The sequence below is a fragment of the Zingiber officinale genome, chromosome 4B (genome assembly GCF_018446385.1).
Source record: "Zingiber officinale cultivar Zhangliang chromosome 4B, Zo_v1.1, whole genome shotgun sequence".
In the NCBI taxonomy this organism is placed as follows: domain Eukaryota; kingdom Viridiplantae; phylum Streptophyta; class Magnoliopsida; order Zingiberales; family Zingiberaceae; genus Zingiber; species Zingiber officinale.
The window spans coordinates 7,813,774-7,827,348 of NC_055993.1; positions in this window are offsets into that span (position 1 = coordinate 7,813,774).

The window sequence follows — 13,575 nt, forward strand, 5'->3', positions numbered from 1 at the left end:
AGGAAAAACCAAGTCAAAAATCCTACTCAATTACACCCATAAAACTCAAAACTTATATCCTACTCCACTACACCCATAAAACACAAATCACAACGATAAAATCAACTCACCTCTTTTGCCGTCCAGGCAGGCATGTAGCAAAACATATCCAATAAAACTCATCGACAATAAAACCATACAATATCCAAGTATCAAAAACCAGAACAAGTCTAGATAGTAATAAGAAAACCAAAAGATAAAAAAACACACATCCTCGCGATCTGCAGGGGACTAGTGACTGGAACTCCTCCGGACAACCTCAACCTGAAAATAGTAATAACCACGGGGGTGAGTCAACTCCTCAGCGAGTAATTACTGATATGCATAATAAAGAAAATAACAAATAACACTAATTATGCGTACAGTCTCCTGATATAAGAAGGATAAATGCAAACTGAAATAAATAGGAGAACAACTGTACTAACCAGGACCTGGTGTATGGATAATAAACCGAGAGGTATAGAAATCCTGTATACATGTCAAACAAATACATCCATCCAATATGCAGCAAATAAATGCAGTAAACACAAGCAATAAATGCATCAATGCGTATAATGAGAATGACATGTCCTGGTCACCCCTACTGCCAGTCAGCCATCTCACACACGATGGTGAGACCGAGTGCGTATGGCTGTGACAACCGTACACTCTGCCATCACTACTTCTGATGAGTGATCGAGTGGACGGGATGCTGTCGGAGTACACCTATCCTCCTACCCCAAATCATAAGTGGGGGAGCTCAATGCTCTCATCTCTCTGAGACAATCTAGAAGAGGGATCCCTGACATGCTACCACGCTGCATCACGTTACCCATGAGTGGACCAGCGGAGCACTGACAGAGCAAACTGCCACACACCCTGCCTGATATACCACTAACCCATGAGTGGTTGTGTGTGTAGATCCATGAAACTAGTGATGAGCTCAACAATAATGGGGCTACCAATCGCACAGCGTGCAATCAAGCAGATGATGCATGACACTAAGCATGAAGATCCTGACCATATCTACCTCCATAAAATATGTACCAAAAATATATATGGATCAAATCAGAAGATCTAGGTACATAGGTCAGATATGGTATCAAATAAGTCCGGTATATCCTATGGCATGGTATGCCATTACCTTTATGATCTTAAGTAATCTGAGAGTATAAACATGAATGCAAACAAGAAACAATCAAAGCATGCACAAGAAATGGACAATGACATACCGATGCAGATACAAAATATAATCATTACTATTTGTTAAGAAATTACTATGCACATCAAATGACAAATCTAAAAGATAAGTCAAGGTACCCGCCTCCAATAGAAAGGTCTAATCTGGTAATCAAGATACTCGTCTCGCGTCAAAGTCCTGTGTTACGAATATATTTAGTTTAGTTAATTCTATCATGCATCCATTAACTAAACTAAATCCTAATCAAATTAAGAAATTCCAAATTGGAAACACTATACCATATAATTTTAACTAATTCCGATATATATTCAGTAGCTAAATCAAATTCCTAACTAAATGTAATCCATTGATCAATTAGGGTTAACTTCATTAACCCTAATCGTTCCACCTTCTAATTAGGATTTACTATAACATAATCCGTCATAGATTAAACATAAAAACTCACCTAAATCTGTACTTACCCACTGCTAGAGGAGGTTGCTACTGGATCCAGTGGTTGCAGCAAGGTGGAATTGCTGATCAACAACACAATTATCCCTTGTATCTCTCATTTCCCTGCCAGAACAGTGTTGCTTAGCTAGAATTCAGGCCGGAAACCCCAAATATTGCTGTGGGGGTGAACTAGGGAAGAGGGGTTGAGGAACCCGAGAGAAATAGATGAACCAGAGCAGCACTAGGGCACGGAAATAGCAACGCACAGTGAAGTCGGCGTCGGCGAGCGATCGGGTGGCTATGAACCCAATCTAGGGCACAGCGGTGGTTGGCATGGCTGGAGGGGAGAGGGATGGGGAGGCAGAGGAGTCGGCCGGCTCTTGCTCAAGCACCAACGAGGAGGGAGAAAGGGAATGCGTCGAGGAGAAGCGGCTGTCGGGGAAAGAAGAAGAAGAGATGGCTGGCGGTGTCGTCGGGTGGAGGAGCCGATGGACTTCGGCCGAAGGAAGAAGGAAGAGAAGAAAGAAGGTTCGGGATCGGGCTTGGTTTTGTACACTCGGGGAGGAGGAAACCGGCATCGACGGTTGAGGAGATTGAAACCGGCATCGACGGTTGAGGAGATTGAAACCGTTGGGGGAAGAATCGGGCGGAGGGAAATGAAAAGGATCAGTGTCGGGGAAAAAAAGGCTCGGGCACGCAGGGGAGGAAAGAAAAAAAATAAGAAAAAGAAAATCAACATTTCCTCACTTATATAGGGTACCTTAAACAGGCCTTCCCATGGCTCAATATTTATCCCCGTAAACTCGTCATACGAGCTTCGAAAAATTCTCAAAAAATTTCTAAAAATTTCAAAAAATTCCGTTATGGTGATTCACCCAATTTTGATATTTTACATTTTCCCCCACTAATAAAAATTTGATCCCAAAATTTTGGTTATCTACCATCAGCAAGTACTAACAACAGATAAAGAGTATAAATGCTGAACGGTAAATTAATCCACATACCTCATGTGAAAAGGTGGGGGTATCGAGCTCGGATCATATCCTCGAGCTCCCAGGTAGCCTCCTCGTCCAAATGATGCTGTCATCCAATTTTAACCAGCCGGATAGTCTTGTTCCGCAGCTGACGCTCTTTCTGGTCCAGAATTCGTACCGAAATCTCCTTGTAGGTAACACCAGACTGAATGGGAACTGAGATATCTGTCAGCACATGTATCGGGTCGGGTATGTATCTCCTCAGCATAGACACGTGGAATATGTCGTGGAAGCCTGCCAGGGACGGTGGTAGTGCCAGCCGGTAAGCCACCGCTCCAATCCTCTCCAGGATCTGGAAAGGGCCAATGTATCACGGAGCTAGCTTACCTCTTAGGCCAAATTTCTTCACCCCTTTCGTAGGTGAGACTCGCAGAAATACATGGTCACCAGTAGAGAACTCCAGGAGTCTTCGTCTCCGATCAACATAACTCTTCTGGCGGTCCTGTGCCTCTGACATCCTCCGTTTGATAGTACAGACCAACTCTGCCTCCTGTTGAGCTCTATGAGGCCCTAGCAACTAGGCCTCCCCAACCTCATCCGAGAGGGTGAGTGTCCGACAAGGCCTACCATATAACGCTTCAAATGTGCCATCTGGATAGCCGAATGAAAGCTGTTGTTGTAGGAGAACTCTACCAATGGCAAATGGTCCTCCCAACTGCCTTCGAAATCCAATACACAAGATCTTAGCAAGTCCTCTAGAGTCTCAATGGTCCGCTCCGACTGTCCATCTGTTTGCGGATGAAAAGCTGTACTGATACGGAGCTGAGTGCCCAAGGCCTGCTGCAGACTCTGCCAGAATCAAGACGTGAACCGTGGGTCTCTATCTGAAATAATACTTAAAAGAACACTATGTAATCTGATGATCTCCTGGCAATACAGATCTGCCAATTGATCCAGGGAATCAGTATTCCGGATCGCTAAGAAGTGCGCGGATTTGGTTAATTAATCAACGATTACCTAAATCGCGTCATGGCCTCTTGTATCCTAGGCAAACCCACCACAAAGTCTATGGTAATATGTTCCCATTTCCACTGAGGAATAGAAATCCGCTGAAGTAATCCGGCAGGTCTCTAGTGCTCAGCCTTCACCTGCTGACAGACAAGACATCTAGCTACAAATTCCATGATGTCTTTCTTCATACAATTCTACCAGTAGGAACACCTCAAATCTCGATACATGCGGGTCCCACCTGGATGGATCGTAAATCGAGAGCGACGAGCCTCCTGAAGTAGCTCCTGTAAGACTAGGTGAGACTCAGGGACAATATTAATGCGACGAGACTAACATGTAGGTCAACTCGATGACTTGATCTCACAAGTCATGGATATAGAGATATCAAGTTGACACATGAGTATGCATTGGAGAATGTATACTGAATGACCCGCCATGAGAAAGTATCATGGATCGTTATATGAGTGTCATATACTTTCTCATGTGGCTATTAGTATGACTATTAGTCCTTGGACCTGAAGTCACCATGGTTCCCTACATAAGGAGTTGCATACTTTGGCTTCGTCAAACGTCACCCGTAACTGGGTGGACTATAAAGGCGATTACTGAGTATGTAACAATTTATGCGGAGGGATGTGAGTGATGTAGATGAGATCTATCTCTCCTGTATGACAGGAGTGACATTATCATTCTTGATAGAGTGAGACCACTAAGTGCATGGTCATGCCCAAATGAGTCAATATGAGATATTGAGCTCATTTGATTAGAGTGAGTCTACTTGGAGTTCAAGATATAGATTGATTAGAGGATGACACGGTCTATGCATCATTTGATCAATCTAGATGTCAAGGATAGAAGGGAATTATCATATATTGTGAAGGGTCACAATCAGTAGTCACAAGGTGATGTTGGATCTCAACATTCTTGTAACTTGGCTAACAATGATGTATTGCTATATGCCGCTCATTGTTTATATTTCTAAATAAAATTTAGAAACATTGCCAACGTTACAAGAACCTATTGGGTCATATACAAAGAACAAGTGGATGGAGATTAGGTTCATATGATGAACCAATTGGATTAGGTTCATATGATGAACCAAAATTGGATTAAGAGTAATCCAAATTAGACTTATTGAGTTAGACTCAATTGGATTCAATTGTTGAATGAGTCTAATTTAGAGTTGATTCATTGAGTCAATTTATATTAATGAATTGAGATTCATTAAATTGAAATTGACTTGAATCAAAAGGTTGGATTTAACTTAACAAGGAAGAGAAGTGGTCAATTTTGACTCGACCAAATTAGAAATTGAAACATCAAGTTTGACTTGATGAAATGCCACTTGGTGAAGGTTGACTCATCCTACATAGCATGGCTAACCAATACATCCTTGCCACATCATCTCCACATCATCAATGGAGAGCTAGAGGCATGGAATGCCAAGAGCAAAAGACCCTTGGCATTCCATGTGTGGCCGACCAAATGAATATGGGATTCATTGGCATTGAATTGTGATTATTGGTTGTTGTCTTCTTCCTCCTTAGCTCCTTCTTGTTCTCATTCTCCTCTTGGCCGAGAGTTCCAAGCAAGAAGGGTGAAGGTGAGTGAGTTTAATCCAAGAAGAAAGGGTAAGTAGAGAGTTTAGAGAAGTGTATGAGAATCCTCTTCTTCTTTTTCTCTCCTTTCTTCTTCCAATCCCATTTGAGAACCCTTGGGAGTGCTAACACACTTGTGGTGCTCTCTTCTCCATCTAGAGTGGTTTGAGAATCACTTCTTGTTCGTGTGGATACTACTAGAGGTGTGTACACTTGAACACACTCGAGATCCGGCAACATTTGGACGAGCGGGATTTGCGAAGGGCTTCACTTCAAAGGTATACTCACTTTCTTGTAGATCTAGTGTAGATCTTGTTAGGACCGAAAGTAGCTAGAGGGGGTGGGGGTGAATAGCTCTTCGCGCTTATCGTGTGCTTGTCGTTGCTTGTTTCTTCAAGAATGCACAGCGAAAATACAGAGAAACAACATACAACGCTAACACGGTTGGTTTACTTGGTATCCATCTCACAAGAGGTGACTAGTCCAAGGATCCACACCTACACACACACCCTCCACTAATAAAACTCTCCTTTATGGTAACTACCAAGGGCGGAGAAGCCCTACAAGACTCAATACAAGAAGAAAGGGAAAGGTAATGAAATAGAAGCTTACAAGCTTACAATGAGTGCAAAAACCCTAACCCTAGTTTCTTCTCCTTGCTTTGATCCGCCTCTTGACTTGGAAGAACCTCCAAGAACCTTCAAGAACTGACGATCTCGAGCTTGAGAAGAGCTGTGGAGGAGCTTGTGAAGATCTGAAATGAATCGGTGAAGTAGTGCTGAAGGAGACGCCCGCCTGCAGCTCAAATACGACGCAACGGTCGGATCCCGATCGATTCGAAAACTCCCAATCGATCGATTCACAGATCGATCCAGAGCGCCTCTGTGCTCTAGAAAAATGCCTGGATCGATCCACAGATCGATCCAGCGCTTATCGCGTTTAGCAGCGTCCCAATCGATCGGCTGATCGATTGGGACCTCTGGATCGATCCACTGATCGATTCAGAGGCTCTCTGTTCACTAGGAAAGGCCTGGATCGATCCACTGATCGATCCAGCTCTTGGTTTTTGCCCAAAACCAAGTCCCAAGCCTCTCAAACCAACATCCGGTCAACCTTGACCTGTTGGTACATCATACCTAGCATCTGGTCACTCCCTTGACCTGCCAGAACTCCCCACCAAGTGTCCGGTCAATCCCTTTGACCCACTTGGACTTTTCTCTTCGTGCCAAGTATCCAGTCAATCCTTTGACATACTTGGACTTCCCAACACCAGATGCCCGATCATCCTTGATCCATCTGGATTTTCCCTTGCCTGGCTTCACTCACCAGGGCTTTCACCTAGCTTCACTCACTAGGGTTTTCCATCTGCCTAGCTTCACTCACTAGGACTTCCCAGTCAGGTATCCGATCATCCTTGATCTACTTGACTCTTCTTCATCCACACTGATCAGTCCCTGATCAGAATCTCCCCACATGAACAACTGCACCTGCATTGTCCATATGTCTACATGTATTGTCAAACATCGAAATTATGACCAAGACTCAAGCTTGGTCAACTTAGTCAACCTTGACCTAAGGGATATTGCACCAACAATCTCCCCCTTTTTGATGTTTGACAATACCTTTAAGTTAGGTCCATTCTGAGTTAAGCTAATCCCATAGCCTTAACTTTCTTCATGCCAAAGTATGAATGTTGGTTCCCTTCATTCTCCCCCTATGACCTCCCCCATAGGTAATGAAAGCCTAACTTAAACCACACATTCTCCCCCATTGGCACACATCAAACAAACACTATCTCTCCCCCTGAAGAGATACTCAACATTGGTTACAACTTCACTCGTTGAACCTTTATCCCTTTTTAAACTCTCCTCCTCAAGGTTGTGATCAACATCATAATGAAGGTCCCATACCCTTCATTTTCCCTACATTCTCCCTCAATGTAGACAAATGTCTAACCTCGAGTATTTTCTTAACGGAAGGTTAACCACCTTCCAAGGTTCATGAAAAATAATTTTCATATCTTTAAAGAGTCCCTCTCCCTAAAGACATGGTGGTAACTTCTGTCATTGCACCGACAATGACTTGGAGTCCCTAAACCTTTAGGAAACCCAAATATAGAAGTTTTGAGGTTCAAATGTTCAAAATTTGAAACAAACCTCAATCTAAACTTCAATTTAGTTTTCCTTTACCAATCCAACCTTGTTTTCAACATGAAAAATACCCTTTTTATGTATACAAATGTATTTTGAGGGGTTTGGAATGGTTACATTGACTAATCAAGGTTCAAAATGCTGAAATCAGGCTTTCTCAGCCAAAATCAGCATCCTGGATCGATTGGAGTTGGGTTCCAATCGATTGAATCTAGCTGAATCGATCCACTGATCGATTCAGTATGTGTAGATCGATCGGCAGATCGATCCAGCGAGCTTCTGCTCGCGAGAATTACCTTCCAGATCGATCCACTGATTGATTCAGGCACTCCAATCGATCCATAGATCGATCGGAGCTCTGATAGTTGCTGAATTTCAAATTCAGCCAACTTCAGAAACCCCTAGAAAATTCTACAAAAATCCAAAAATCGTAAAAATTTGTGTAGACATTATTTAGGGTATATACTATCATGGAAAAATAGTTTTCTATGAAAATACATTATATTTTCAAAGATTGACACAAGCTTGAAAACTTGCTAAAACTTTAGCGTTTTCTCCAAGTTTGTGTCTAATTATTCAGTGGTGATTATTATCAAAAGATAGCATTCACCAAAGTTTTCCAAAAGTATTTTAAAATAATTTTCAAAACCAATACCCCATCACATTCCTTGGGCTTAATGCACATGACTTGTACATTAGCTTTCCCAATGATGGGAACACACATACCTATGTGTTTTGATGAATTTAAAACTCAAACGAATGCACTAAATCAACATCTTGAGTTTTGTTCATCATCCTAACATCTCACTTGTATCCAATGTACACTACAACACATTGGTTTTGCCCTATGACAAGTCATCTTATTTGTCTTTGTGAGATGTAAAGTTTGGTTTTGCCCTAATCTAGGGATCATGCATATCTATCTAGGCATTTTGTGGATATTGAACATCCACTTAGGATGTTACTTGTTAATAAGTGTTGTTAAATGCCATTTGTCCTTAATTTACTAGGAATTAAACTTAATGCATGATTATGTTATGACATACATCAAAAGGAAATAATTTTCAAAAGAAAATATCCTATAACTACATGATGTATGAATGTCATGACATGGTATTTTTGGATTTTTCATAATAAAACATGAATGCAAAAATAGACATTATGTCATGGTATATGATGGGCAACCAATCATGGCAAGGTTTAGCATAGATAAAATATACCTAGATTACCTATCTAAGTATCCTTAACTACTTAGCTAACTCAAAATACACCACTTGTTTTAACTTAAAACTTTAAACCTAGATTGCCCTAAATGCTTCAAAGAAATGCCAAAACCTAAATTGACATTTCTATTTCTCTTGATATGTTTATGTCACTTAAAAATTAAGCATATCCTCAAATGTTGGCACATTCCATTTTTCCTCAAGAGTAATCACATAAATCAAGGCCCGGATTGCCTTAAATTTCTAAGAGAATACCAAAATCCCAATTTGGTATTTCTCTAGGTTTTCCCAATTTATGCCATTTTAAGATAAAATCAATTTTTCCGCCATTAGGCACATTTTACTCTTTCAAGGAGTAAATAATAATTCCATTTCATTTTCAAAGGTTAATAATCACCTTGAAAATGCTCCTTGAGTGTCAATTTCTTCAAAGTTGGGTTAACTACCCTTCTTCTTAGAGTTGACACTCTCTAGCCCATCTATGGGGTAGAGACGATGCTCCTAGGAACCCAAAACCTATTGATGCTCCTTGGATGCTCTAGGTACTCACTAGGGATAACTTCCCTAGATACCTTCCTGGTGACCTTGTTTGGCTTCTTAGAGGCCTTGGTCACCTTTTCTAGGTCAACTCTAGGGATTCCTTCCCTTGTGACCTTATTTGTGACTTTCTTAGACTTCTTAGAAGCCCTAGTCACATTTATTGCAAAAATACTCTTAGGGATGACCTCCCTAGTATTTTTGGATTGCCCACTAGACCTAGGATTGGTTCCATAACTATATGGAACTCTATGGTAGGAAATTACATCCTTCTTGGCCTTTGGTTTGTATCCCAAACCTCTATGGCAATTGGATGATCTTTGTGCTCCTAGACCTAGGCTATGCTCATTTTGCCCTTTTTGGATATTTTCCATCTTTTTTAGGGTCTTTTCCATTTTATCAAGCCTTGACCTCAAGACTTGATTTTCCCTCACTAAGTCCTTAGTATTTGATTTTTCATTTGATCCATGAGCATTTTTATTCTTGGGCTTGTATCTATTATCCTTAGTGTTCGTGCCCAAATGTCTATCTACCTTCCTAACCTTAGGTTGGGTAGTCTTGGCATGTAGGGCCACATGCTTTTCCTTAATGCCCTCATGCTTTCTATTCTTATGGTAAATTGCGTTAAGATGATGGAAATTAGAACTATCATGCTTTTTACCATAACGTAAAGGGGTAGGCTCAATAAATGTTACCTTCTTCCTTACCTTGGATGCTCCCCCTTGACTAGTGCCTCCTTGAGCCTTGACCATCTTCTTCCCCTTGGAGCATTGAATTCGGTAATGCCCTTTTTGTTGACACAAGAAGCACACAATGTGCTCCTTGCTCTTCTTTGTCTCAGGGATGGTCTCCTTGGGCTTCTCCTTGCCCTTTTGTGTCACTTGACCCTTTTTCTTGGCCAAGTTGGGACACTTGCTCTTGTAGTGCCCACTTTCCCTACACTCAAAACATATTATATGATCTTTATTTTTAATTGAAACATTTATACCTTCTTGTGTAGGGATGACACTTGCTCCTCCATTTGATATTTCTTGAATTTTGGAGGTGGCACCATCTTCTTCTTCTTCACTTGACCCAGATGTGGAGGCCTCTTCTTGCTCCGGGTTCATTGATCTACACTCCCCCTCAATCCTAGAGGTGGAGGCTTCATCATCTTGTACATAGAACAAGGAGTATGCTCGCTCCTTGTTCTCTTCATTGCACTCCCTTGAAGATAAAACTTCTTCTTGGACTTCTTCTTCGGAGGTTGAGCATCTCTCAACCTCGGAGTCCTCCTCTTGGTCTTGCTCCAAAGAGCCACCCTCTCTGGATTCTTCTTGCTCTTGTACAGTGGAGGGGATCTCTTCATGAAGCTTGGCCAATTTATTCCATAATTCCTTTGCATCTTCAAATTCTCCGATTTGAGCCAAAATGTGGCTAGGCAATAAGTTGACCAAAAGCTTGGTCACTTTATCATTTGCCTCGCTCCTTTGAATTTGCTCCAAGCTCCATTTGTTTTTCTTGAGAACTTTGCCTTTTGAGTTTGTTGGAGTCTTGAAGCCTTCCATAAGAGCAAACCATTGCTCTATCTCCATCATAAGAAAATTTTCGATTCTTGATTTCCAAGAATTGAAGCTCGTGGAAGTGTATGGTGGAGCCACCCTTGTGTCGAATCCGAGCCCATCTCGGAATTCCATTGTAGAAGTTGAGCTTTTGAATTTCTTTGACTTTGACAATTTTGCTTCAACTTCTTCACCCTCTAGCTCTTCTTGTTATGCTTGACCCTTCCGGCGATGATTCCGGTGAAGAGCAACCTTGCTCTGATACCACTTGTTAGGATCGAAAGTAGCTAGAGGGGGGGGGGGTGAATAGCTCTTCGCGCTTATCGTGTGCTTGTCGTTGCTTGTTTCTTCAAGAATGCACAGCGGAAATACAGAGAAACAACATACAACGCTAACACGGTTGGTTTACTTGGTATCCACCTCACAAGAGGTGACTAGTCCAAGGATCCACACCTACACACACACCCTCCACTAATAAAACTCTCCTTTATGGTAACTACCAAGGGCGGAGAAGCCCTACAATACTCAATACAAGAAGAAAGGGAAAGGTAATGAAATAGAAGCTTACAAGCTTACAATGAGTGCAAAAACCCTAACCCTAGTTTCTTCTCCTTGCTTTGATCCGCCTCTTACTTGGAAGAACCTCCAAGAACCTTCAAGAACTGGCGATCTCGAGCTTGAGAAGAGCTGTGGAGGAACTTGTGAAGATCTGAAATGAATCGGTGAAGCAGTGCTGAAGGAGACGCCTGCCTGCAGCTCAAATACGACGCAACGGTCGGATCCCGATCGATTCGAAAACTCCCAATCGATCAGGGAGGCTTTGGATCGATTCACGGATCGATCCAGAGCGCCTCTGTGCTCTGGAAAAACGCCTGGATCGATCCACGGATCGATCCAGCGCTTATCGCGCGAAGCAGCAGCGTCCCAATCGATCGGCTGATCGATTGGGACCTCTGGATCGATCCAGAGGCTCTCTGGATCGATCCACTGATCGATCCAGCTCTTGGTTTTTGCCCAAAACCAAGTCCCAAGCCTCTCAAACCAACATCCGGTCAACCTTGACCTGTTGGTACATCATACCTAGCATCTGGTCACTCCCTTGACCTGCCAGAACTCCCCACCAAGTGTCCGGTCAATCCCTTTGACCCACTTGGACTTTTCTCTTCGTGCCAAGTATCCAGTCAATCCTTTGACATACTTGGACTTCCCAACACCAGATGTCCGATCATCCTTGATCCATCTGGATTTTCCCTTGCCTGGCTTCACTCACCAGGGCTTTCACCTAGCTTCACTCACTAGGATTTTCCATCTGCCTAGCTTCACTCACTAGGACTTCCTAGTCAGGTATCCGATCATCCTTGATCTACTTGACTCTTCTTCATCCACACTGATCAGTCCCTGATCAGAATCTCCCCACATGAACAACTGCACCTGCATTGTCCATATGTCTAAATGTATTGTCAAACATCGAAACTATGACCAAGACTCAAGCTTGGTCAACTTAGTCAACCTTGACCTAAGGGATATTGCACAAACAGATCTAGGATTAGAAAACATGTACACGAAAATTTTAATCTTCGCACGGATCCGGTGGCATGGAACTTCGGGATTTCTGCAACGCAAAAAGCGGTTTTTGCGGCTCGAAAGTCCCAACATGAGGTATGCATAATCTTCCTCAGAAATATATAATACCCTCCTCATATCATATGAACTCGGTCTGTTGCCTGGAAGCTATCTGGCTGCCAATGAACTGAAAATGCTGATCACCGGCCTGGGCCTCTCGGATCCTCGTCCTGATCGATGACTGAGCAACCATGGTAACAAGAATACCCTGCTCTGTCTGTCCCTACTCCTCAAGGCCTAACTCGGAGAAACCCTGAATCAAGTCTGTGACTAAAGCCCGGTGGCAAGCCAAAGTCCCTCTGGACTTCCTGCTGAGTGCATCGACAACCACATTAGCTTTCCCTGGGGGATAGCTAATGGTACAGTCATAATCCTTCAGGAGCTCCATCCATCTCCTCTGCCGAAGATTAAGTTCCTTCTGGGAGAAAATATATTTGAGACTCTTATGATCCGTAAGAATCTCAAAGGTAATGTCGTACAGATGATGCCGCTAAATCTTCAAAGCAAAGATGATGGTGACTAACTCCAAAACATGTACTGGGTAGTTCTTCTCACGCTCCTTCAACTAACGAGAAGCATAGGAGACTACCCTGTCGTGCTGCATCAAAACAACACCCAAACCCTGAAGAGATGCGTCAGTGTAGAGCACGAATCTGTCCTCTCCGGAGGGTAAAACCAAAACTAGAGCTGACACTAATCTCCGCTTCAGCTCTTGGAAGCTGGTCTCGCAACCTTCTGTCCAAGTGAACTTCACGCCTTTCCTAGTCAGGCGTGTCAGCGACATAGCAATCTGAGAGAAACCCTCGACGAACCGTCTGTAATATCCAGCTAGTCCCAGAAACTGCGGATCTCCTGTACTGATTTCGTCTACTCCCAACTGGTGACAACCTCGATCTTCTGAGGGTCTACTGAAATACCTCTGCTAGAAACCACGTGACTCAGAAAATCGACTGAAGATAGCGAGAATGCACACTTGTTGAACTTCGCGTATAGCTGATGTCATCGAAGAGTCTCCAAGACTGTGCGAAGATGCTGTGCATATTCCTCCTCGGAACGCGAGTAGACCAATATGTCATCGATGAAAACGATAACAAACTGATCAAGATATTCCAAGAAGACGCGGTTCATCAAATCCATAAACACCGCTAGAGCATTGGTAAGCCCAAATGACATTACCAAAAACTCATAATGGCTGTATCTGGTACGGAATGTTGTCTTCTGAATATTTGATTCTTTGACTCTCAGCTGATGATATCCGGGCCATAGA